At 39.4% G+C, this 21,934-nt stretch overlaps 1 protein-coding gene across 5 annotated transcripts in view; it reads left to right on the forward strand.

Annotated features, from left to right (window-relative positions):
• The window catches only part of FAM110B (family with sequence similarity 110 member B), a 111,154-nt gene that overhangs the window by 36,300 nt on the left and 52,920 nt on the right, over positions 1-21,934 (forward strand). Inside the window, exon 1 of one of the 5 annotated variants that reach the window (XM_015619896.3) lies at positions 12,025-12,187. The exons of the other annotated variants lie outside the window; for them this stretch is intronic. The gene's annotated coding sequence lies outside the window, so the exon portion shown is untranslated. Of the gene's footprint in view, positions 1-12,024; positions 12,188-21,934 lie in introns of those variants that run through there. 5 annotated transcript variants of the gene reach the window in all.

Raw genomic sequence — 21,934 nt, forward strand, 5'->3', positions numbered from 1 at the left:
TTATGGAGGAAGCAGCTCTCTTTATCTGCAAGGTGGTGAGCTGTAAGTGAACTTCCAGTGGAGGACCTCAGTCCTGTACTTTTACCACTGTCATTTCCAGTTCTGGACTTGTCTCCCAGCTTACCAGAAGCTGCATCATGGCACCAAATGTAGCTTTTCAAGATGGTCTCTATCCTTCCATAAGGGCAGCTAATGTATTGGTGGTGGTAGTGGATGATCCAGAATTACCTGCTCTGCAGTGAAATTAAATGTTTCCACCTAGGCCTGTTTCTTAGAAGATGTGTTGAATGAAAAGAATCCCTATTTATTTCTTCCAGAATAACTGGTACTAGGCTCTGTGATCTCTTGAAGTCCGGAGAGTACAAAGAATAGAAAATAAATTCTCTGAACTCTTCTGCGGCTGATTCTTTTTCCACCATTGTCCCAAGTCCTCCTACAATAGCACAATGTAATGAGAAGAGCTTGTTACTCCCAACAATTGGAAAGTTTCTTATTAAGAGACGTCTTAATAGGCTTAAGTATAAATACTTGTGCTAGATAAATACACAATTTGAAAATGGAGTTGGCCTTCCCTGACTTACATGGTCAACATCTTCAAAATAGTTTTCTGATCTGTAAAGCATTTTCCAGAAAGAAACATGTTTTTGCATAGATCTGTTTAACAAAAAAAAGTTAAGAAATATTATCACTGTGTCTTTTGTATTGCTGCTGCCTGTTACAGCCACAATTTGTAAATTATACTTGGTTAGGTGTTCTAAGTTTTCAAAGAAATGAAGTATTTTCTCCTGTGTCGTATAAACAATATTTGATCAGAAACAGTCTAGAGTGAACTGCTCAAATGAAGAAAGACCGAAATACATGGCCTCAGCCAAAAATCAGTAATTTTAATGTGATTTAAGTTGTGTTTATCTGGAACTGTTTGGCATTAAAGTGTAATCAGTCCGATTTCCAAGCTTGCTGTATTCGCATCAGTTGTAAATGAAGTCTTCTGTTGCCTGTGGATAATTGCTTTAGAGTATTGTCTTCTATAGAGCCTTCTGTTTGTCGTCTCCTCTTTCTGTTTTTTGCTAACAAGAACAGGTTCAAAGAAATGAATAAATCTATATAAACAATGCTTACTTTGTGACTGTTTCAAGTTGCATCTTAATAACTCATTTCTACAGGAACGCCTTTTGGAATGCTCATTCACTTTTTTCACTGCAATAGGCAACCTGTAATGAAGATGTTGACTCACCTGAATGATGTCTGTTTTCTTTATTCTCTAGATCAGATTGCAAGATAATTTTAAATTGCAAGTATTAGATGACATTTTCTTGGACAATTGCTTTTGATTATACTAAGGTACTGCACTCATCTATTTAAGTCATAGTCCACATTTTAACTATCAGTGTTAAGGGAAGCAGGAGAAGGTATCCTAAATGATGTTTGCTCCATATCTTGTTAGCTTAATATTTTGAGTCTCTTCAAATTAATGGTACTCCTTGTATTAAAGAACTTTATACAAAGAAATAAATTGATTTATCTTGTAAAAAAAACTAAAGAAAATCTTGGCAAGAGGGGGGTGTGGGGCAGAAGGGATCTGTGAGATGTAGCCTGTGTAGTCTTTCATTCTTTTATAGATTGCATGACAGCAGCCTTTAATTTTTGAATGCTTTAATACTAGTGCAAGTGCGCAAATGACTCACCAGTTATCTAAAGCATCAGGTAACTATACCTATCTTTAGCTTTGTTCTATCTTCTTATCCTTGTTTCTGTCTTCATTTTCTCAGTGGTAGGCTACGGTGAGTTTAATTAATGTTTAGAAAAACAAACACCCAAAACAATGTGGGAAGTGTTCCCAAGGTTCTCACGCATGCAGTCCCTGCAGGATTTCTCTTGGGATGGTCAAGACATATGGAGGATAAATTCTCAGTCTCCTGTCACAGCACCTTCAAACACAGCACAACTTGACCCCAGCTGCCAACAAACAGGCTGTGCTTTTCAGCTGGAGGTGATACTATTTCTAAGAAGAGATGTCTTCTCTCTGCTACCTGCAGCAGTGCCTTCATTTTGGTGGTTGGTCTTTGCCAAGGCTTGACCCTGCCTTAGCTACTTTCCTTCTCCACAGAGGGATTGCTGTGTGCCACAGAGCCTGGTCTTTAACCACGGTGGGGGGGTCAGCCCTTCTAGCTAATTCTATCAAAGTGCTGAATTGCAGGGGTTCAGACAAGAAATCAATACTCTTTTTTCCATCTCACTGCCTAGAAGACTATGTAAATTAAATCTGTCTGTCTGTAAAAATAGTTATGTCTACAGTACAAGAAATGCAGTTGGCAAGTATGAGCTGCTGTTAGTGTTGCTGTTGGGAAGGATCTTGCCTGGATAATTTTGTTTTCAAAGTAGTTATTTTTAAGTCCCCCTGAGATTTGTAATAGTGAGATGCAAATAATCTATACAACAATGACAATTCTACTGTTTTCCTCACAAGTTGTGTAGATCTGCCTGCAGCAGGCTTTGCAAGTTGATGAGGTGAGCAAAGATATATTGCCACCTGGGAGGCATTCTTTGTTTTCTGGAGTTCTCTGCCTATTAATACCTTTTATGTGCATTTTTGTTGCATTTTTCTTCTTTGACATATGCTTTTTTGATTTCCTTTGTTTTTGTTGTGTATAGGCATTTTCTGACATAGTGTACTTCACAAGTGCAGACATGCATCTCCTTCACCACCAGCAGCTTCTACAGATTTTAGACTTTTATTTTTTAATATCCAGGCCAGCTCACTTATTTCCAGTTAGTTAGCTTTGTATTTTTATTTACTTGAGGAAGTTACCTGTAAGTTCTGCCAAACATTAACTCAGACTCAGCTGCAGTAAGGCTGGAGGAATGTCAAGGGTTGGGAGACATGAAATGTTCTAATATACAATATAATTGGGAAGACTTTGAGGAATCTCTCGTTTTACTCTAAATTTTTTCTTTCACTAGCTTTGAGTATTGAAATAATAAGTACACAGAGATGCAAAAAAATGATGTGAATACTGCAGAACATGACAGATAATTTTCAGACCTTTCTTTATGCACTCTTAGGTGTGTGAAAGTCAATTTAAATCCCAAGTTCTGAATGAAGACAGATTTGTGAGATAGTTCTTTGCTCGAACATAGAGCGTAGAATTTTAAAAAAGAAATCCTACATCTAATTTGGTTGGGTTTTGGTCTCATTTTATTGATGTGATGCAAAACAATAGTAGAAGCTACTTTTACTTGATGTAGTGTACTTGTTTACTAAAAGAGTTTATTATATCTGGAGTGTCCCAAGAGAAAATGGGTCTTGTAGATTCTTCCCAACATCAATATGTCAAAGCTGTTTCAGTTTGTTTTAAATGAAACAGATACAGAATTATATCCAGGGAAGTTGTATGCACTCTGAACAGCCTGAACACTGTAAGTGAGATAAATTACTAGATTTTTGCAAGTTAGCCATGCACATGCTGCAGCCTAAGCGCTGAACTGATGAGCATGAAAACTGAGTTCTGTGTGCAGGGTTATTCACACTGCTTCCACTCAGTCCTTCTCAATAGGAATAGCCATGCTAGTGAGTGGGATATGGTGGGATTGCCAGCAGTAGTCCAACTGAGTATAGAAATTACAACGTTTTTCAAGTCATACCATTTTTCAAGTTACGCCATTTTTCATAGTTATGCAGTTTTTTAATAGAATACAAATAATGTGTACAGTGAAGTTCAATTTAAACACTTGGGCAACTCTGAAACTTGCTAGTGTTTAATTTTTCTAGCAGCCCTTTTACTGTGGTTGTACTGCTTATGTTTTGACTACAGACTACTGGAATTTGCATTGATATTTTGAAAATATCAGTGTCTGTTTTATTTGAGGATTACTTTTGGAGCAGCTTCTTCTGTAAATCCTGATTAAAGCAGACATCAAGAAGAGACTTTTTTGGCTCATGTCAGTAAAGATTGCATTGTTATAGAACATGCAGGAGATAAATGTTTGAGACTGACTGAAAGGCCCAATTCTGGCTTCACTTAGTTTTGAGTGCTCACCTTTTGACCTTATCTTCCCCTGCTTGTGCTTGCTTTCTTAGAGACAAAAAGGGTTCCTGTTATGCTTTTAAGGTTATGTTGTATAGGATTACTGATTTCCCTTCCTACTTCCTAAAGTTTAGGACTTTAGGACTCACTATTTAGAGTTGTCCACTTGATTTAGTGGGAAATCAATGATCTCAAAAATGTGCTGAGCTTCACTGGGTACATAATTAGAAAAGCTGAGTTATACTTGCTGTATGTGTTGGTGCTTGCAAACCATATGTGAGTTTACAGTGACCACCAGGTTCAGGCCTGTAACCATTACATCATACCCTGATTTTTCCTAGTCTTATGTTGATATAAATTCTTGACAAAATAATGAATGCCCCCTAACACAATGTGTGTGTAAGCAGTGTTAAATTACAGTGTCTGTGAGATGGAGATTGTTATGTATTTGCAATTTGCTTAATTTAAAACTGAAAATTCTAATGCTTGTGCCTTTAGAAACTTGTTCTGGAAGTGCAGTGGAGTTGCATCTGGGACAAAGGTCTGTAAGATTCTGTCCAGTTGGGGCACTTCATAAGAATTGCCTCCTGAAGAAATTGTTTATTGACACCAGTAGTATTACACGTGATGACAGAGGCTACTGTGCCATGCAGACATGTGCTTCTGGGAAATTGGAAACCTTTCTTTTCCTCCCAAGACCAGGAAAGGAAGATGAAAAAAAGGCCTGCTGCTTTGCCCAAGAAAGGTTTGAGAAGGCAGAACAGTAAGTAATTTGTCCCCAGAATGTGGCAGAATTCCCCTAGTGCACATTTCCTGTCTTCTTCAGAGCGCTTCTTAGCTCTCATGCTAGTTTTGGTAGGGTCAGCACTTCCCCCTTCACCTTAGCTGGAGCAGTATGCAGGGAGGGAAGCGTATGCTCAGATGTTCAGAAAAGGATGGAAAGGAAGGGGTGGGAGCCACTCAGCTTGAGGAATGGCCACTCATTTGTCTCCATTTATGCTGGTTTTATAGCCCTTATGTGACCTGTGTGCTCATTTTACATTAGAGGACTGGACAAAAGCATCAAGCAGGTCTTGGAAGAAGGGTAAGGGGATCTTATCAGCTCAGCAAAATTTAACTTGCTAGGTGTACAGGCTGCCCAAGATGAAAGTATGTTCTTCTTCAGGAGCATTATATGCAATAAGAGTCCTGATGACTCTTTCATGAAAGAACTTTTGGCTTGCTCTGTTAAATAATTAAATCTCTCTTCCTGGAGAGGCTTTTCATCTGTGCCAGCAAAATGCTTCTGGCTTCTTGTAAGAAGACCGTGAGACTAGGTTCCAGTATGGCGAGTCACAGTTGTTTTATATGGATGCAATTTCTAGAAATGTAATTATAATCTTTCTAAGATTAAAATCTAAATTTATTTTACTTTTGGCTAAAAGGGCTTGACATTTAATGGGTGTCTTCAAACTTGTTAGCCTTGATTTCTGTGGTAACCAAAGCCATTGCATAGTTTTCTTCTGGGATTCATTGTGCTAAATATCTTCAATTCTGGTGTAAAGTAATAAGATCTTGGAGTTGCTCTGAAATCCTGGATTATGGGTGTGGACTGTAGACTTGTAGTCTCAAAGATGTGCAATCTCTGAGCTCCCAGAGAGCTGCCTGGCAGCAAGGAGGGTTTTGTGCAAGTGCCTGTATGCATTAGTGTCTGCAGAGAACCACTTCATGTTCCAACGGTTGCACCTTGACTTGCTTTCTTGTTGCATCTTGCAGCTCACCATAAACACCTTCTCACATAGAGAGAGGTAAGAAACTGAAAAACAGTCTTTGAAGAATAAAAAAAACCCCAATAGGGTTTAGAGAGCCTGATGGGTCTTCACTGTCATCACAGAAGATCAAAGAAAACCTTGGAGCTGCTCTTTCTACTGAGAATTGGAAATAACATTCTTAATTACAGAAGTGAGCAGGTCTGACAGAGTATTTTCTTCAAAGGGAGAAATACTTCATCTTTCAGCCTTTGCATTCTTTGCAGCACAGCATTTTTGAAAAATTACACCTGTCCTCTAGTGGAAGACTTGTATTTAAAGTTTTCCCAAGGCCAATCTTATCTCAGTTGGATGTACTAAACATGAGGTTGTGTCACCTATTTCAGCAAGGTGATCATAGTGAGCACACTACTAAATAGAGAAGAAGAAAATGCCAGCAGGGGTGAGGAAGATTAATAATGTGAAGGTGCTGGAAGTTTACTTATTATATTGCAAGCTCTATTTTTCTGCTCCTTCCACTAGGGAAATCAGTACTTGTCTATCAGCTCTCTGGCTTAAGTGATGCTCTCAGGGTCCCTATTTTCCACCAGCAACTACAAAAAATGTGTCTCCACTTATGAAGCTCTTTTGTGGCTTGTTCCAGTGTAGTTTTAACCTCCCGTCTCCTTGTTTTTAAGCAGTTAACTTTTGCTACCTTTATACCTTGTGTTAGGACTTCAACCTCTTACATCAGTCGTGGGGGGCTTTCTTTTGGATTTTTTGTTGTTTTTTTTTTAATGGAACTTTTCTTAAAACTTGTTTGTTCTGGTCTGCAAATGTGTCTTTCTCACTTAATCATTTGGAAGCAGAGGCTGGTTTTTTCTGTAACATATTTTCCAATCTTTGACTCCCAGGGTCATGATCATTGGTTCTGTGTGAGTTGAGTCATGCATTACATGGGGTCCAAGTTCTGAACACACTGTTTAAAGCTATTTCTGTGCTTCCTGTAAACAGTGTGGTCCCTTTCTGTGGTTCACCAGCTTTTGTGGCCATCTAGCTGGTCAGCCAGAGGCTGTGAAATGGTGGCCACAAGGCACACATGTTTTGGTTTTGAGAAGGCCTCGGTTGTGCTGACAGGTGTTACACCTTATGAAATGGACGGTTCATACTGCACCTCTGCTGGCAGCTGTGAGGAAAGGAAGTGGAGGGAAAAAGTAAGCAAGGTGGAAATACAAGAGGGCACAAAGCATATCTGTGTAGTTTGAAGGTGACTGCTGAAATATGGTATGGATGTGAGGGAAACCTTGCACTGAAGGAAAAATGGATGGAACTTGGGGAGGAGAATAGCAAGTTGACATTGGTATGGAGATGTGTTGGGTAGTATGTGAAGGTAAGCATGTCTCAGGATGATGTGAAATCTTTCACATGACCTTTTGTTTGGGATTTGTGTGTTCATAAAAGCAGAATAATGCTGTGTTATTCCATGTTTGGTTTTGTGTCCAAAGTGCAAGTGCCCAGCGTAGTAAACCTCTTTCAGGCTTCACTTGAGATCCTTTAATGTCACATCCATCAGCAGTAGGATGAAACACATCTCACTGACAGCTGAACTGCTCCTCCCCTGGCTCTCCAAGGTGGCAGTGATGGACTGGTGTCATCATTTCAGTCAGTTAGGTCTGCAGTGAAGATACTGCTAGCCCGTAGGTCTGTGGAGGTGAGGGATGGAATGTGGGTGTGGGGATTTTTTTTGAGTTTTCTGTTTCTGAGATAAAAGTGAATAAGAATGCTATAAAAATAGTCTGTAGGGATCAATCTTAGTGGCATCCTGCAGCGAGTCTCTGTCATAAATATAAAGACATCTCTGCATGTTACTAAGCTTACAGTGGAGTTCTGTCTGGGGTGTTTATGGATATAATGAGCATATTTGAATGAAAAAGCTTGAAGTTCCAGGTTATCTGTCCAACTTCAAAACACGATTGAGAGCATTGACAAATGCACACATGTGGATGGGTAACTGCTTGCTTACCAATCAAAAGTGGGGTAAACCAAGAAATGTCCCAGTGCTACACAAAATGAAAATAAGTTGGTTCATGCTGAGTGCCAACCTCAAGGCATTTGTGACTTCCAGAGAAAAGTTTATACAGCAAACACTAGGCCCATGTTTTATTTTCCTCCATAAATGATGATGGGCCTAGTGATGAGTTTGTCACCAGTTGGCAGACTTCCCATATACTTGCTGAGAAAGGAAAGTGCTCAGCAAATAGCTATTGTGGAATCAAAGGTAGTTTTCAGAAGAAAAAGAAAATAATTCTAAATTTATTTGGAAAGGAAGACTGGAATGTAAAATTATTAGTGGAAGAGAAAACTGTCCTCTTATCTTTTAAATTGTGTGAATGTCAGAAATCTTAAGATATTATTGTTATGTAAACATAACCATGGGATGGTTTAACTTCTAAAAGTCTAATGAATGCATCAAGCCAAGTAAAATATTCATTAGAATAATTGGTTCAGTTCAACCTCTCAAGGCTACAGCTTGGAAATATACACACTATTGCTTTTAGAAATGCAGCATGTTGATTCACCAGCCATTTTGCCCAGCTCATTTTCATTCCATATGCTTACTATACTTGGCAAAACCTAATTAACTGAGGTAGCAGTTTGCAAGCAATATTTGATACATTTTTAAGCTAAAGGTTAAGTAGTATCCAGTGAAACCTGTTCAGTTGTAAGATACATCAGAAATTTTTAAGATATTCTTGCATTAAAACAATTGGATATGGAAGTTCTCACATAACAATAATATAGTAAAAAGTTAGTTGTTCCCAAAATAGTAATCTCTTTGTTAATACACTTTGTTAATACCTAAATGAAGTGTAAAATTCATTAATGTGCTAGCTAGACAGTTTTCACTGTAGGAAGCTGGCTTTAGTATCATATGATGAATTCATCATACCCTCATAGGTTTTCCTCTCTCCTCCCCTCTGTGATGGGCATCTGCCTCGGACCATATGGTTTTGGAAAATTTTAATTGAAATTCTTCTGTCAAGTAGCTGAGCTAGAGAAAGCCTAACTTGCTTATAATTGCTAAAAATGTTGTAGAGACCTTCTGTTTCCATGCGGAGGAGCAGGAACTTGAAGCTTAGCTCAGGCGAGTAACTTGTGCCAGGGACAAGCTTTTGCTTTCGATGAAAGTCTGCCGAATATTGGCCAACTTGTGTACCTTTCACAATTTGTTCATTTCCAACAGAGGCTTGCTGGAGTCTCTTGTGACTGTGTCCTCATGAAACCTGTGTTCTCTGGGACTTGATGAGTCTCTTGTGACTGTGTCCTTATGAAACCTCTCTTGGCTTCTCTTGCTGGCACATCTATAGATGGCTCTATACTGTCACAGGTCCAGTGCTTGGTCCAGGTGCTCGTGTGCCATCACCACGGGTGGCAGGGCAGGCTGGTGGAGCTCTGCATTGTCCTCAGTTGGAATTTTAGCCATCTGCCATTGCCAAATGTGGGTTCTTGTGAATGACTGCTGTCTCTAAATGTTAGCCAGTTCCCCATACCTTCCTGAACCCAGCACATCGTCACAATGGTTAAAAGCAAGTGTAAAAATTGACATAGCCATTGGCACTCTTCTGGCTGCTCTGCAAAGCTAAGCACAGAGGTTTAGTGAGTATTGATTCTGTTGCAGAGACAAATAGGTGTTTCTTGAAATGCACCTTTGCAACTGATTGTGGGTCCTTGACCTACAGCTGCTACCATCAGGTTTTAAAAAAGAAAGCATCTCCTAGAATAAACACCCTCCTGCAGTGGTGTGTTGAGAGTGTGCTGCCAGGACAGCCCTTGCTGGGGCTGTGGGTGAACGTGCCTTTGGAGGCAGCAGTTCCGTGGAGGGACACAGAGGCTGGCTGCTGGGGAGCTGTGCTCAGAAAGGGTGAAGCAGCAAGGGCTTGGGGACACAGCTGCTGGGCAGAGGGGGGACACACATGTAGGCTTAGCAGCTTGCATGGGAGAGAGCCAAAACTGAGAGTCCCATAGCAAATGGTTAATTCCTGTTTCAGTTTTTTGGTCAGTTTTTCAAGTGTCATGTATGCCTTTGTAGTTTATGAATGGGGATTAGATTAAAAGAATTATTTGAGTCTCTTTGACTTTATTACTTGTTTGTATTTGTACATCTTTTTCTTTTGCTTAGCAAGTGTGAGTATTCCCAATAATCAGAGGACTAGGGTAAAAACTTTTATTGGTCTTATTCCCCTGTTCTAACATTTGGCAAAATGTTAGAAAAACATTTTGGATCTGATTATCAAATAATTTTTCATCTTTTTCATATGCCTCTTGAACTCTTCCAATTATGTTTTTAACCCCCGTATTACTGTTTCGCCTGCCTTTCTTCGTTAAATACATTATTTCCTGGTTTCAAGTAGTATGACTGACAAATTTGGAATACTCCACAGTATTTTAAAGAAGTTTATAAAAATTGATGAGCTTTTTAGATGATTAATCTAAAAAGAAAGACGTAATAATACAGCCCTCTTTTATTGAAACACAAAACTTAATGTTGACTGAACATTGAATCAAGGAGCAAAATGTCACTATTCCTGCATTTCTTTTTTATTTCTAGACATATATAGCTTTGAAAATATTATTCTTACAGCAATGAAGTCTACTTCTAGCACAGAGCAACTCTTTATGAGCAGTTTTCAGTGGCAGATTAAGAAAGTTGTGCCATAGCTATTTACATATTTCCAGTAAATATGGTCTTGCACTGTTACTGTTATTGAGATCTTATTCCATTAGTAAAATTTTATGTAGTACCAAATATAATTTTTGTACTGCAAGAAGTATAATAGCTAGAAAGTGTTTATAGACTGCCTTTAATGTCATGCTCTTGGACTGTGCCTGATACTGTATGGTGCTGGTGATAAGAGTAAAGAATTATGAAAAATGCCAGTGTGGGCACAGTGGAATTTGTTATGGCAGTGGGGTTCATGATCTTGCTAGTGTAATGTTTATGGATATGGTTTATGTGTAACTTAGTGAAATGTCTTAAAAATGCATTGTAGTTTGTATGTACATAATGCTGTAGCATTATGATATTTTTGTAGTATCAGTCATGACAAATGTATTGTATCTCACTAGAGAGAGCTGGCACCACAACTGGTTTTTCTGATAGGCTGCGTATTTCCATCTTTGTCGCTGATGTTTGAAAACCTTTTGGTCAGTGTAGAGCTTAGGTGATTTTATGAACCATGGGGGAACAGGAAATATCTGAAGAGTGTTTTTCTGTTTGTGCTAAACATACTGAGGATTAATTGAAGTGTACTACCAAGGAAGACTAAACAAACGTCTGTATCTTTTTTTCATAATTATTTACCTGATGTTGTAGAAGCTCCCAGCATCGTTCAAATACACAATGTTTTCTTGGATCATAACACTCCTTTGTTTTGCGGACTTATTTATAAAATAAGCATAAGTAAGCGTGTAGGAATTAGTTGTGTTCGTTCTTCATACATCTAAGTAGTCTTTGCTCAAGGTAAGTATTTTCCTTAATGGCTTAAGTTGTTTTGCATAGTGGCAAAAATTTCTTTGGCATTTGCACCCTAGGCTCGTGAAAGCTTAGTTAGGACTTTGTGTGCCAATGCACACAGAAGCCCTCTGATCATCTGGGTGTCCGCCCACGGGTAAATGTAAGCGACAGAGTGGGTCCTGTTGGCTTCTGTAGGGCTGAAAGCAGGCGTGTGCTGCCTCGCATCTGAGATCCACGTTGTGGACTGTGTAGTAATGCACAGAACCTGAGATCTGCTCTGTGTGGTGCTGGCAATGTGTACATTCAAAACAAGAGTTCCTACTGGCAGCTTCATTTTATTGTCTCCTTGAAATAGGCACAGCAAACTACAAGTGGTCAGCTTCTCAAAGGGCACGCCGAAATAGATCCTTGTTTTCAGAGATGGAAACAAACCCCCTCATAGGTGAATCACGCAGGAAAACAACAACAACCACAACAACGACAGAAAAACAAACCCAGGCGGGAATTTGATTGCCACGCAGCCAGACAAATAGCAGTCCGAGATGCGGCTGCTGTGGGCTGCAAGGTGTGATGTGGCGGGCTGTGTTTCCGCGCCGTGCCTCAGCAGCCCTGTGCTTGGCGAAGGGCTATAATTAGATTAGCAGCCTGCTCACAGCGGTGCCAGCCAGCGAGCCTCAGCGAGCATGTGCTGGATTCTGCATGTGCCTCCCGCTTATTGGCGGCCGGGGTTGCTGCCTGCCGGTTTGATAGGTTTCCCCAGTAATCTTTATGCTGCATTACAGACATAGATACAGAGGTACTGCGTGCATGCAAAGGGAGAGGTGCTCAGCTTGTAGCGTAAAAGAAAGCCCACAGATGAAAGGCACCGGTCTTTGTTGCAAAGCATCAGTACTTAAGGACTGCTAGCTGGGAGCAGAGAGGTCAGTGAAGGAGTTTTACTTGGTGGTAATTACTTTCAGGTCTTTATCTCTCCGGTAAAAAGAGTCATGCATGAAATGAATACTGTTAATCATGTCATCTGTTTAATTTGATCTTGCTTTCGTTAATATCATGTGTACTCTGGTGGGAGAGCCATCAGATGACAAAACATATTGTTAGAGTGGGTTCGGTTCAAAAATAGGGTGTATTGGTATGAGAATATTGCTTTCATTTGAAATTTTGAGCCTGTGCATGAGAGTGATTTTACTGGTTGCCCTTTGTTATGCTAATAGAAATATTTCTTTTATTGGAATGTTTTCTGCCGAGCAATTGAATTAGAGCATTTCTACGAGCATGTCTATTAGCATATGAAGATAAATCTGTACATATTCATCAATTTAAAGAATAATTTTATGAAGTATTCTTTAATATGATCACAGCAGTAACTATCTTGATGGTTCTCTTGCAACAAGGTAGAGGGATGAGGAGTATTATGCTATTGTTCTTTCAACAAAGATGCTGGAGCCTTCATGTTTGGGTGGATTCTTTGTTTCATCTACCGGCTTTTATTTTAAATGGCTTTCAAAATGAAACTGAAGCTATTCAGCCTGGTAGAATTCAATATATCCTTTGCTTGCACATACATGTATTTTATACATATTTATTGTTCTCAAAGGCTTAATTTGGCCCAAAGCCTTGTTTATTGTGAGAACTGCCTTCAGCAGTAGAAAGAAACAAGATATATATATGCCAGTCTTTTAATCTGTGAATCTGAGACTATTACAGTATTTATCATAGCGTCATACTCATTTAAGTTTTTTTTATACTTTACCTACGCATCAATTGATCACAACTTTTCCTATAAAAAGCATGCATATTTAATGAGAACATTCTACAGTGAAAGCTGTTCAGAACAAAAGAAAGCAGGCATAAAGTGTTAAAAAAAAGTCCCATAATGTAGCCATGACTCATTTGATGGGTTTTGAATATGAAGGCTGACTGGTGAGACTTCAGAGTTAATGCCCTTGTCTGTGTCAGAGCCCACATGAACTTGTATATTAAGTCACCAGTCATCTGGCTGGCTGGCTGCCACCATGCGTCCGAGGTACGAGTAGATTGTCTCAGCCAGGATCAGAAAGGTGTTAGGAACAGGAGCTATTTTGGTATTAGTCTTCATTCTTCGCTCTGCACTTATCCTTGAAGGGGTTTTTTTCTGCTGTATAAACCACAGTAAAGTTTAGGCTGTTCCCTTTTAAAGTATGTGGTGTGAAACTGTGTTACCTTCTGAGTAGATACCCTGAAATGTGAGTATTTATTCAGTTACCAACTTTATATGGTAGTGGGTACAGCAAAGAAACATTCTTTATTATTTGTGATTGTATGTTAAAACAGAGGAGTATTTGGGATGTTTAATCACAGCTGGTACATAACAGTTTGTTTGAAGTTTTGCTGTTGACTAAAACAGTTAACTTGGTATTTATTTTAGTCAAGAATAAGTTGTTTTCCCACATCCCAGGAGCTGTTTTTGGAGGTGTTTTCTTTTAGGCAGACTTGGAAAATGGCATTTTTGCATTGTGGCAGTTAAGCCTGGACAAGGAGGACTCGAAATGTGAAGGCATGATGTTCTCGAGCTGTTTCATATTCCCTCATTGCCCCAAGTTACAAACCAAAAGTGTTTTAAAGATGCTCTAAGCTGATTTATGCCTTGTGCCTTTTTTAACAGAGGCTCATCTTAAGTAATTTATCTATGTTTTTGAAGCCTTCACAACAGCATCCCATGAAGGAGTAACTGAGATCAATGTTACTAACAGTGAAACGTAGAAGGGAAATATCCTCACCTGAATCACATTTACCATATCCAGACAAGTGGGTTTCCAGGAGAGGGAGAGGCTGATATTTTCTACTCCATATATTAGGCTATTCTTATTTATAAGCAGCATAAAGTATGTCTGGAAAAACGCTGTAAAAGTTGTTATATTTTTGGTGGTGGATGCAGGTAATGCCACCACCCACTGGAACTGAAGTGATGCACCAGTAGCTATTCAGGTGTGGATGTCTTTGCCTCTAGAAAGAGCTGTGATGATGTATGCAAGCATCAGAAGAAAATGTGACAGTAGCGAAGCTAGAATGGGAGACACTTTAATTTAACTTTGAGATAGCTTAACAGCAGGGAATGTGCTACTTTGTTATTGCTTCATTGCGTTACAACCTCATTTTTCTTCTCGGTAAACTAAGAAAACAAATTGAAGCAACAGTTTGTATGAATTACTCTCTAAAAAGTTGACGTCCTTGATGCTATAAGCATATTTTAACTATAACCAGTGTATTGGTCCAGGAAATTTAACACGCTTCAGATTATTATCAATGAAATTTTGTATTCAAGCTTTGTCAGTGAGTTTCTTGATGTAAAAGTTTTTAATTACTCTTTTGTTAGGAGATATATGCGTAGCATGTTTATGTGCCTCTGTGAACTGTTCTCATTTCTGATGTGATGCCTTGTAGTTAAATCTCCAAGTCCTTTGTTATGTGAAAAGGAAACTTTTCTTTCCTGACAGGAATACAGTATGTATGTGTATATACGTATGTATAGCCCAAGAGTAAGTTGTGAAAATCAAGATCTCTAATATTCAATTAATATATGCAGGTAAACATATAGAAATAAAAATTTATTTTCTACCATATAAATCTAATATTTGTTTGTGGAGAAAACACTTTGAGTGTCATACTAGGATTCTCATCATAATCCAGTGGAAATACTCTTGGAACAGTAATGTTAGAAACAGCAGATCTGGCTGCTGGCTGGGGATGGGATATATGCAATAAACTGAGTGTCTGTAATAAACAGTTCTGCACTAGCTCTTCCCTATTAAGATATTATGTCCTTTTACTGCTCTGCATATAAGTGAATTTTGCATTATTTAAACCCTTACCAAGTCTAAAGGGGAAAGATGATACTTAAGGTTAATGCATTTTTTTTGTAGCCTGTTAGCAATGAAAGAGATACTCCAGAAAAAGTCGTAAGGCTTTAAAGTATTACCACAGTGTTTATTTTGCAGGATTTGTACTTACATGCCTTACAGTTTTTAAGTCAAGTAGCAGCCAGTGATATATGCATAAAGGTTTATATTAGAATGAGAAAAGTGACATTGTGCCCTAAAGCTCCTTTTTGCTTTTCCTCTGTTTTTGGAACCAACTCCAGTTATTACTTTGCTGATGAAATGACTATCTGCTTAAATGGTCGAGACATTCAATAGCCCATCTATAAATGCTTATTATAACACTTTGAGAGTTCACAGGAAATCAATAGCCTGTTTTCTGTATTTTGTTGAGTGAAGGTCATTTCATTCTTGAAATCTGAAGACTTTTGGGCTGGGTGGTGTGAAGGTGCGGGGCATGAGCCCTCTCAGTGGTCATTCCCTCCACACAGTGTGCATCAGCTTGGGAAGGCTTTACTGTTGTGACACTCTTCCCACACCGATGCAGCAGCTCCGTTGAATGGGGTCCAAAATGTTCCTTGTATGCAGACAGCTGTTGCTCCAGTTCAGGGACGTGTGTCCTCCCATGCCCTGGGACTGGGCACAGGAGAGCTGGTGGCAGGGAAGGTCTGCCCTGCCCTGCCTTCCCTTCCTGCGGGGCCTTTGCCTGGCACAAGTTACCCTGGGGACTAACCATGTGGAATTTAGAAACTGGATGAATGAAATGTCTAGCTTTGGGCAGCTGTGTTTCAGACATTTGCAATGTCGAGAGTAGTGTTTTTTAGAGCAGGAGGTGAAAGTGGCTCTTTTTTGCAGTTCTCACAATGATATGGGGAATTAAATGCAAAATGGATATTAATTTTTTTTTTTACACTTAATCTCATGTAATGATTAATTTAAATTGTTCTTAAATGTATTACCTGCAGTATTAAGTATGACTTGATAGATTAAATGAAGAATACAGCCAGCAAATAGTAATCCTGGATGCTATTGTCTGCATAATCCTGGTAATGAGATTCCTGTCTTAATTTCACGTTGTCTTTCATGGATGTGCTTTGGCCACCTGTAGACAAAAATATTTGCTGTATTTTCCCATGAAGCACCTGCAGCTCCCAACCCTGATCCTCGCTTTGTATATGTGTTATTTTTAAATATTAATCTTTCCATAACAGATGTTATTTGGGTTTGTGCCCTGTTGCATAGCTGTTGCATACTTCTGTAGTATATTGGTTTATTAATTGAAACAATATTTATGCATTGATGATGATCCTATGGCCATCTACTTATTTGACCGCTTATCAGTTTGGTATGGTAGAATTATTTTACTGTATTATCCATACCTTCCTTAATGTGTGCAATACAAAAAAATCCAATTAATGGCAAAGAAGGATGTTAAAGTCTTGCTTTTCTTGTAAGAGAGTTTAAGAATGTGGAAGTTGGTAGACTACACTGAAGATTATTCTGCTTCCTGATTATGAAGTCTATGGAAACAATGCTGTGACAAAATAATACAATGTGTCAGAAGACTTGTATGTTATTAGTGCCGTTTAACTGGAGAGAAATGTGAATATCTAGATGTGCAGTGGTATGCACATTTTCATAAGTTTGTGAACATGGGAATAAACCCATCTATTTAGGGTCCTTTAGAGTCCATGAATATTAAGTGGGTTTTTTAAGGTCTGGTTTTGTATATAATGTTACTGAAGGAGAGATGTTAATACAATGTGGTGTGTTGGCCTGTAATACAAAAGCACAATATGATACGGTGCCTGTGCCAAAATGTTTCCTGCTGTATAATCTAGGCAGAAAAAGGCCATAGTGGAAGGGAGAAACGGAGACAATAAAGATGAATTATCTTTTATGTGACCACAAACTATGGAGTTGCAAGGTAGACTGAACAGTCTGTGCTTTAGGATTATAAACCATCACTACAAATGTCTTTACAAAGAGTGAAAAATATAGGATCAGTGTAACTATTCCTGTCTATATAAGTGCTTACAGTACAAACTTCCCAGGTTAAGGATGATTTCCTTCTGTCTCAATGTCATAATTGTCATTGGGTATTTTGGGCATAGCAGTCATCTGGAAATGAGTGTGCAGCTTTGTATTTCTACTGTGACATTACAACAGCAGTCTAGTCAGTAGATGTATGAAGGATGTGATAAATTATATCCCTTCCTCTACCATTACTGTTACATCAGCCCTATTGTAATCCATGGTTCTGTGCTGTGTGCTGTCCCCTATTTTCCTTTGCCATATTGTGGAAGGCACAGGCTGCTATTTTGGCCCCTAGCTCTTCAGGGTAAAGTCTGGCAGGGGCTGTAAGTTTTCTGTGAAACACAGGTACTGCGGAGGGTGCAGCAGAAGAGGACCTCCGAATATGATGTCATTATCATCCAGTGTTTTGGTACCACAGTTCTCTCCTTACTGCTGCCACTTTTCTGAATTTGTCTGCTCCATTTTCTCATTTAAATCTCCTCTTCCTTTTTTTCCTTACTTTCTCCAGTCCCTCTTTCTGCCCTTCAGTTTCTACCTGTCATTCAACCTTGGACTCTTTGACATCTTTGCAGCAGCCACCTTCCCTTTTTGGGAGGTGGATATCTGCGCTGGTTTCAGCTGGGGTAGTTGAATTTCTTCCCAGTGGCTATATGAGGTTCTGTTCTGGGTTTGTGCTGAACACAGGGTCGATAATTCATGGCTGTTTTTGTTGTTGCTCAGCAGGGCTCACACAGAGCCAAGGCCTTCTCTGTTTTTTGTGCTGCCATGCTGGTGAGGGGGCTGGGGGTGCATGGGAGGGTGGGAGGAGACACAGCCAGGACAGGTGACCCCAGCTGACCAAAGGGATATTCCAGACCATGTGGAATCAGTATATAAAGCTGGGGCAAGAAGGAGGAAAGGTGGATGTTTGGACTGATGGTGTTTGTCTTCCCAAGTCACTGTTACATATGATGGGGACTTGCTTTCCCAGGAGTTGGCTGAACCTGCTCATGGGAAGCAGCAAAGTAATTCCTTGGTTTGTTTTCCCTATTTAACTGTCCTTATCTTAACCCATGAGTATTCTAGCTTTTACCCTTCCTGTTCTCCCCTGTTCCTGATGGTTGGGAGAGTGAGCAAGTGGCTGCTGACTGAAGTTAAGCCACAATATCCAAAAATAACACTTATGCAGAGTTGCGTAAGGACAGCACACAGGTGAAGAATGTAAGTTCTCTTACCGAAGATGCTTAATTTTTTTAAGTTATTATGTATTTATTTATTGGAGCAAGATGTCCTTGACTCCTGCTGGGAAAGCTCATTCTGACAAATACAAATCGTGCCCCTGACCTTTTCAATTCTGACATATCTGCTTTTTTTTCTCTCAGCCAGTTACCTCTTTACTGAAAGCAAACATCTCCGTTCATCTTCCTGTCATCTCTAGATCAGGCCTTTCTCAAGTGATTTATGAGCTTTGCTGACCACTCTCTGCAAACAGGGCTCCTTTCTGTCATGCCTTCATGCAGATACCTCACACCAGCTGTGTTTCTGTAAGAGCTTGACCCAAGGAGCTGCTTCTGCTCCTCCTGCTCTTCAGAGGTGTTTCAGACAGTTGTGGCATGTTACTGACCTGAATTTTGACAGCTTCACTGGTGCCTGCAGGGCTCAAAGATGTGTGGGTACTTAACTGCCTTAAAGTCACATTTATTTTGCCGCCCTTCTTTTGCTGGCACTTGGCACGCACTGGGTGCCTAAAGGATCTTGATACAGGCTGTCCACTGGGAGGAGGTTTTTCAGACTGCCTTCATTAAATCCTTGCAGAAAAACAGCCACACAGATTTTGCTCCTATCCTGTGCTAAAATATACAGGATTTTGGGTTCTTCATCTGTAGGGTGACTTGATGAGGACTGTGGTATGTGTAGAAAAACTGGGATGCTTTTTTTACTATCAACTCTGATTTTGAGCTCACTAAAGAGACAGAGTTTTTGCAAGTATTTTTGCTTTCCGTATGCTACAAAACAACTTACACTTTCACATTTTATTTCAGCATGAAGTACTGAAGCCTAAATTTGCAACTCTGAAGCCTAAATTTGCAGCAAAAGCATGCCTATAACTAACTCTTAAAACACATCCATTCTCAGAAAATATTACAGATACTAAATCCATCTGCTGTTGAATTGCCATTGATTTTTTTATAATTACTCTTACTTCTGGTTTTGTGGAAAATAATCCTGGAAGCATTAGGATCCTACCCAGAGCTGCTGGTTTGGTTTTTCTTTTCCTGCTTTTCAGTAAAATTCATCATGGACTTTTCAGTGTGTATCAATACCTGATCAGAGGGAGTAAAGAGCGTGGAGCCTTCTAATGACAGGATAGGAAGCAATGGGCACAAGCTGAAATACAGGCAATTCCATTTAAATGTGAGCAAATACTTTTATACTCTGAGGATGCTCAAATGCTGGTTACCCAAAAGGTGGTGAAGTCTTCATCCTTGGAGATTTTCAGAACGCAGCTGAGATGTGGTCCTGGGCAGCCTGTTCTAGGTGGCCCTGCTATCAGCAAGGGCTTGAACTAGACAGGCTCCAGAGGTGCCTTCCAGTCTCAGCTGTTCTGTGATTCTGTTACTAGAAATCTCCAAACAGTAGACCAAGCAGGCCTTTCAACTCCAGACAAGTTATTTTTTTATATATTAATTCTGCAATCCAAACAGTATAACGTTTTATAGCCGGGTATACCCTAGGTATGAGTGTACACATGTATAGGTATGTATTCACCTTCCTATTTCTGTCTCCAGTGAATGTACTTGAAAACTAGGACAAGCTGGAGAATATCAGAGATGGAAAAGGGAAGAGTACAATGTTTTTATACATATATATTTTAAATATCCTAATGTCATTTCATACAGGCCACACACATTTTATGCAGTCATTGAGGGCGTTTTTTCCCTTCTCCATAAATATGCTACATCTGTATAGTAAAAAAAATGCTGGATAAAATTGCTTTAAAGAAAGCTTTATTTTTATTAGATGATTTCTCTTGGGCACTACTTATACATAATTGCATCTTTTTTCCGGTGCACATTGAGTGTAAGTGGGCACAAATCATCTAGGAGGAGATCTGGAGGAGAGAAAGCAGAGAGCAGAAGGCTCTGGGTCAGAAGAGGGAGGTTCTTCCTCAGCTAGACTCCTCTTTCTCAAAAAGGTAGCTCCAAATTAAGCCATAAACACATAAAAACTGGCCTGAGTTTATGTCAATATATAGAGCATTCAATACTTTGGATTTTTTCAAATACATTTTGGAGTCCTATATGTGCATAATTATGGCTTTGCTGGTATTCAGCTCTATTTCTGCAGCTCACAGCTGTGTCTGGCCTGTCTTATGGTGCTCTTGAAAACTAGAAAGCTGAACAAGGCTGACTGCTAAAATTACGTGTAGCCTCTTGGCATATAGGTGGTCCTGAGGCGTAGTGTTGGGGGAAGCTGTCTGTGAGCATCGTTTGTAGCATGAATTGGATATTTTGTGGGGAAAAGGAAACACTTGTACAGCTCTTCATTGTGTCCCTTCAAAGCCATGAATCTTGCCTTATGATATTAACACATTTTCTTTCTCCTTTACAACCCACATGAAAGTCAATTTTCCCCTTCTTTAAATGATGACCATTTTTTTTTTTTTTGGTGTTGAAGAGATTTTCTTTGTTTATATCTTGGCCAAGGTAAGTGACAAAGCATTCAGACTTGAGGTTTTCTATATAAAGTTGAAAAAAAAAAATCTTTCTTCCCATAAGCATTTGGATTTTTATTTGTTTAAGTAAATGGCAATGCCAAGTTCTGTCTTCTGACTCTTTATGGTCAAATATGGTGTGGGGTTTTGTTTTTCCTGCTTGTTCATAGGTCATGAAATAACTTCTTAGAAATGCACTTGCAAAAATAACAGCAGTAATAATAAAATCTGTTTTGAAGATGAAAGAAACACAACTCTGGTTCTGAGAGCTTGCTCAGCTTCATGTTTAACACACCAGCTTCAATCACAGCCACTAGGAAGTTTGGAACCCTTTTTTTTTTTTGTTGTTGTTGAATTTTCAGAAATTAATCTGATAAACCCTTTAATCCTTATGATCTGTACCATTCATTTTAGTTTGGCAATTATGCCTTTTACACTTGAATGGATTACTTTCTTGGGTCAGTGCAGTTGTCTTTTGAAAATCATTTAGAGGTATCCACTGGTAGTGAAGTTGTCTTGTCAGGTATCACAAGCATGCAGGAAGAACAAATAGGTTTGCACTGACAGTTCCAGTCTCCCTCCCCTGCTCTTCTTTACCTCCTTGCCTGTGTGTTTTTAATCATCCCTTCCTCTCTCTGTCCCCCAGCCACTTTTCTTCTCAAATCCATAATGCTTATGTTTGCTGTGATTTTCAGTTTCAAGGACTTTTAGGCCATCCAAGAAAGTCCTCTTCATACTTTAAAGTGTGAAACTTGCTCTTCATTTCCTTTTCATGATATATCTGGAAATGTTCACATGTATGATGTGACATTCTTCAGTAAAAGTGGGGCCTGCCTGTAATTGAAGCTGCCCTGCAAGTCAGAGGTTGGCTCAGCACTGCCAGCAGTGTGACTGTTGCTTTCTTGCGTGGTTCTGCCCTTCCAAACTTCACAGGGAGGAGACAATGGATGGCAGAAGGTCCTGTTCAGCTACTTGGAGCATTTACATGGTGTTCCCCGAGGAAGCATTTACTGGGTTTTCTTTAGGAACTTGATATCAGACCTTCAAAACGGGGTTAGCAATAGAGCCTTCAACATGTACCA

The sequence above is a fragment of the Parus major genome, chromosome 2, assembly GCF_001522545.3.
Source record: "Parus major isolate Abel chromosome 2, Parus_major1.1, whole genome shotgun sequence".
Taxonomy (NCBI): Eukaryota; Metazoa; Chordata; class Aves; order Passeriformes; family Paridae; genus Parus; species Parus major.